Here is a 6,230-nt window from a genome sequence, read left to right on the forward strand (position 1 = left end):
ATGAGACATCAAAAATATCGTCTACTCCAGTTAATAGCTCAAGGAAGGATCAACAGTAAAAGAGGACCAGGAAGGAGAAGACACTCATGGCTGCAGAATCTACGCCAGTGGTTTGGACTTACATCTATACAGCTATTTAGAAATGCCGTCAATAAATTTAAAATTGCCATGTTGATACCCAACGTCCGCGACGGATAAGGCACGCTAAGAAGAAGAACTTTCTTAAGCGTTAGGCACTATTCGGTTTATAAACACCTCTATGGACTGACGTGCAACGAACTTTTAAGATACGCCTTAATCGTTAAGCGGTATTCCTTATTCTCGTGTATAAATCCACCATAAGTGATAAGGGTGGTCCACCAAGGGAGAATAAGAAACCATCATGGTGATTGCCACCATTGTAGCACTCGCCATCTATTTTACTGGCATGAATCTGTGCGCAGATAAAAAAATCAGATGGTACTGCCTAGTCAAAGACAAATTTGGATGCGTCATATCAAAGTGATGGTTCAATCATAAGTCTGTGCTAATCGGTGCGATTTTGTTGTGAAAATCGGTGCTTATAAGACATCCTGTAGATTCTCTAATGCGTGGGTATTTGAGAGTATTTATGGGTAACTCTTAGCCTGAAAATCTCCTGTGGCTTCCATTTTAGTTGATGTAGTTGAACAATTCAACTCGAATACAAAGATCGCCAAATTAATTATGCTCTTCCATGGTCTGATTGTCGTTATCCTTTGGCACATTGATCAATTTGTAACTGCAACACTTTGAAAAGCCAAATGATCTTTTAATGGTAGCGAACGTCTCGAAGCAGATCATTTGTAACTTTGGCAAACATTGGCAAAACGAACCGCTACCATTTAATACAAAGGTCCAACTTTTGCGGGGCGAATTTAAATGCAAAGTGGGTCAAGTTTTTCAGTTGGAAGGAATTCCGGCAACTATTTTGGGAGGTAACCTAATTTCATTTTTATTAGTGCTTTAGTACGTTGACCGAGCCATAAATCAATGTTGCTCTTTGAGCACAACATTTTGGTTTTTCAATGATCGGTTGCAGCCCTTAAGTTTCTCAAAAACTGCATAAAAGGGGTCATTGTTGTAAATCTCAGCTTTGCATGGCACCCAAAGTGGGTGTAAATAATTGAATTTTACTTCAATTTTAACGTTCGTTGTAAAGGCTACTGACCTTTTGTATAGTGGACTTAGGAAAATGATTTAATCAGTTCCACTTTCTATTTGTTCTTGTGTGTTTCTACGGATGTCGAGGATGGTATTGTTATAGCGCGGTAAAATGCTACCTCAAACAGATGTTATGTCTAGAACCCTTTTGTTACTTCCTGAACACCGTCCCATTTTAGGACTTCTTGAGTTACTCTGGTGGAATTGAACTGATATCTTCTCTAAGCCGTCAGTTTTTTAATAAAATAATTCACAACGCTCTTCAAAGTAGACAAAAATACAGTGTTTTTCTAGGCTTGTCCCCTTTTCCTTTATGTATTTTCTTATTATGTCAGTTCCATGTTTTGAAAGCAACGTTTTACAGGAAACCGAGATTATCCGTTCGGGGTCTGTCGCTTCCTTATGGAAAACAGCAATAAATTTGTTGGTAAAATATTGTTCCCTAATGTGTCGGTAAATCTTCTGGGGATTTAGCTCGATAATCTGCTGCTTTCATTCCGTATGGTCGCGACGACAACCTTAAACCTGCAAACTGGAGATATGTAAATAGTGGACATGGAACATCTGGGGATTAATTTCTATGAAATTGTGGTTGGACTCAGGAAACTGATATGTTTTAACTACTCGCTGGAGAAAGTGCATATATGGATGAACATTTCATCAGAAGAAAACTAACTTTTCGACTAAAGCAAAAGACAATTGAGGTTTCTGGATACAATAAGTATGTTTATCAAGTGAATTTTTACGTGGGACAGTAAAATTAAGATCGAAACATTAAAGGACTAGTAAAATGTTGCTGCAAATTTAAAATAGTTTTTTTGTACAAAGGAATAGTTTAGATCAACGCCTTGATTTACCAGAATTTACTAAAATATGCAAAAAATGCATTTCGCACGTACAGGGAGATTTATTAACAATGGGAAACCTAGAATATTGCCGCAAGTATGCCTTATTCGAAAGTTGATATTTTCGGAAAAACATTATATTTATATATTGGAATGCTTCTTCGGTCGGAAACAATTCATTGAGCTCAAAAACACGTATGAGAAAGTTCGATTTTAGCCGAACATTTCATGCGGCCTTTGGTTCGAAAAAAAAATTCTTACAAAAGCCTTTCAATGATCCATCGTGCTCATCTCAAGGAAGCAGGAAATACAATGAAATCATGGACAAACGTGACACAGAACATTCAGATCCGAAATAATCGACATTTTTCGCTCTTTTTAAGTGGGTTTAGAACGTTCACAATCGTCAACAGAAAATATTCCTTATTATAGACTGAAACAAGTTCTATATGAATATTAAGGAGTTCATAGGTGGGAAGCAATTATTAGAGTTTAAAAAACATGCACGTAAATTTTTTATTTTTGACCGAAAATTTCATAAGGGTCGCTTTTTCGATAAAATATAAATTCCCTCAAAACGCCTGCAATTCTACATAGTTATCATCTCAAGGAAGCAAGAAATACAATCAAATCATGGAAAAACGCGTTGGAACATTTTAAGCCACAATAATGGACGTTTTTGAAACATCTTTATATAGCGGTTTATAAACTTTAACCGACGATATATTTTTATTATAGGCTCAAACACATTAGATTTGGGTAGTGACAGGCTTCTTAGTTCGGAAACAATTAATTGAGCTCAAAAACACGCAATTAGAAATTTCGGTTTTAACCGAAAATTTTATGCGACTTTTGATTCGAAAAAAAATCTTGCAAAAGCTTTTCAATGCTTCATCGTTCTCACCTCAAGGAAGCAGGAAATACAATGGAATCATGGAAAAACGTGTTAGAAGATTCAGATCTGAAATAATCGACATTTCTTGCTCTTTTTAAGTGGGTTTAGAACGTTCACAATCTTTAACAGAAAATATTCCTTATTATAGACTGAAACAAGTTCTATATGAATATTAAGGAGTTCATAGGTTGGAAACAATTATTTGAGTTTAAAAAACATGCACGTAAAATTTCTATTTTTGACCGAAAATTTCTTAAGGGTTTGAGATCGCTTTTTCGAGAAAACATCAATTCTCTCAAAACGCTTGCAATTCTACATAGTTCTCATCTCAAGGAAGCAAGAAATACAATCAAATCATGGAAAAACGCGCGTTAGAAGATAGCAGTTTATGATCTTTAACCGACGATATATTTTTATTGTAGGCTCAAACACATTAGATTTGGGTAGTGACATGCTTCTTAGTTCGGAAACGATTCATTGAGCTCAAAAACACGCGCACATGAGAAATTTAGATTTTAACTGAGTTTCATGCGACTTATGATTGACAAAAAAATATTCTTGCAAAAGCCTTTCAATGCTCCATCGTTCTCATCTCAAGGAAGTAGGAACTGCAATGAAATCAGGAAAAACGCGTTAAAAGATTTAGATCCGAAATAATCGACATTTTTCGCTCATTCATTGACAATCTTCCTGATTATAGACTCAAACACGATCTATGTGAATATCGCGGAGCTTCGTAGGTGGGAAACCATATTTGAGTTCCAAAAACCTGCATGTAAAATCTCCAAGAATATTTTCCATCGAGAATGGAATGTGTATGTCACACAGTGTCAAGGACACAATCCTTTTATTGGAATCACAATGAAAATTTCTCTTATGGTCAAAACACCTTTCTCCCAGTTCACTCCGTTATTTGAAGGTGAAATGTATACAAACCATATTGCTCTTAACTGAAAATTTAAAGGGTGAATTTGCTACGGTCCCATTTAGATCAGCGGGCTGCCGGAACTTAAACACTATCCTCAACTCGTTTGTAAAGTATCGAAAAAAATGTAGAACAAAAACGGCCACCCCAAAGGGCAATTCTTTAAAAAATCAAACAGTCGTCTGTTTCAAAGGATTTTGCAAATATAACAATACCATTCTGCTAATCTTTAAATAACCGAAAATGGGTCACCGCCACCTACATATGCGGACGCACGTATTGTAGTCAACAACCAAGTTTGGGATCTATTAAGGATGTCCTAACATTATTTGGCAAGACGCAAAGGATAAAGCCAACAATTCTTCCCATCAATAGTTGAAGACAAATCATTAAATGGTTAGTCTTTGCCGCCTTTGTTTGAAGATGGAATGGCCAAGAAACCCACAGAGGACTGCTAACTATAACTTTTAACTATAATGGAACTATGGGTTAAGGCGTAGTCAGGCTACTATGAATTACGTCAAATGTAATTTATTTCCGCGTTTCCACTGCTTTTGATCTTTTATTAGGGATGTCGTTAAGAGCTTTCTTTTGCAACTAAGTCAATGAAACGTTTCAAATTCTGAAAATGAGGCAAATTTTACACTGTATATTTAAATCGTTCTACACTATTTTTAGCAATAAAAAAAAACAGAGCGCGGGTTCAACTTCTATCACCTTGCCTTTAGTAGTGCTTACTTTTTTCTTCCGTTAGTACTGCTTACCAGCGTTGCCAAGGCTACCCCGAACAGGGTAGATCTACCCCTTTTTCAAACAAGTCGACTCTCTACCTCCCCTCAAGGAAATCTACCCCGCTATACTAACCAGAGCAAAACTATAAAACAATTAGTTAGGATTTGTTAGGACATGTAGAGTGCGTGATGCATGCCCTATTTGATGATGTGCACAATAAACATTTTTTAACAGTTTCCGAACTGTTTATACTCTGCCCTTAAAGTGGAATTTTAACCGGCATTTTCCTGCATAATTTATTTAATAAAAATTGTAGGTATGCAATGTATAAAAATAGTAGAATAAAAAGCTTTTATACTGACAGCCAGATTTAATCATTAAATTACGAATTACCTGGAAACCGTGAATAACTAAAATTTAAAAAATACGAAAACTAATACGCAGTGGTTAAAAAACGAATGCAGGTACGGATACACAAAACGGGAAGCGAAAACGGAAATTTTTTTAAACTTTTGGATACTTTTAATACGATCTGGTACTAGGATTGCTGCTTTGTCGATTAAGACTATGCTCACCTATTAGAAAATCTCGTAACAAACAACATTTTTCCTATACATTTTTCGACCTAAAGCCGTTTTCCAGGACTTTTCACCCTCTGAAATTCACGAAGTACCAAAACAAAACAACGGGCGCCATGATGATTCAGCTCTTTGCGTCGGCGTCAGTCAAAATTTTTCGCGTAGTTGCCAGTACTATATCAGCTTTATAACTTTCTTAACATTACCACTTCCTTCTTTTTCATGTACACAAATCATTTAATATACTTAACTATTTAATATAAAATAGATAGTAATTAGTAATACCCAGATGATATATTTTCAATACTTTTCCGATTCTCATCATAATTCCAATTAACCGATTAAGAACTCACACGCAATCAAAGACATCCATAGAGAAACCAAAGCTGAAAATATGTACTTTATTTTATTTTCTTTGCATGCAGACACAATTAATTTTATATTTCAAACGGCTGGCTGCAATCAGCTGGGTCCCGGCTAAATTACGCGCACAATCATATGTATGAGCTTATCAGTTTCTTCTACTATCTCCTGCATGGACGTAATTCTGCTAAGTTTTCAACCTTGAATGAATTACTTTTTTGTTTTCATTGAAATTTTCTACTTTGGTGGCAGTTCCGCAACATGGCTGACCAGTATGCAATTTTTGGCTGCGCGTATCCTGCGTACAGGCATGCGCGCGTGCCACAGCAGATCGTACCGTAAAGCATTACTAAAATTGGTAATGGGGAAGAAGAAGTTTGAATGAAATGCTGATTAATAAGAAAGCCAAACACACAAAAGCATAAAAAAATTCAAATAGGGAAGAAAATGAAGTTCTGTTACATTCATAGGACATACTTTACATACATACAAGGTTCCCACAGCGATTCTTTAGTAAATAGAGACATGAACATGACTAAGATGTTGATTGATTGCAAACGACATTTTAACAAATCAACGGATTCAAATTGATTTAATATTGTATTAAACCCCCATTTTTTTCTAAATTTGTTTATTTATCTCTAGTCTTTTTGCTTTCACTCCCTCCTGTTTTAGAATTTCTTTGGCAATTGATATACGAACATTCTGCC

This window comes from Dendroctonus ponderosae, unplaced genomic scaffold, assembly GCF_020466585.1.
Source record: "Dendroctonus ponderosae isolate FM_Combo_2020 unplaced genomic scaffold, Dpon_F_20191213v2 Dpon_F_20191213_1, whole genome shotgun sequence".
Taxonomy (NCBI): Eukaryota; Metazoa; Arthropoda; class Insecta; order Coleoptera; family Curculionidae; genus Dendroctonus; species Dendroctonus ponderosae.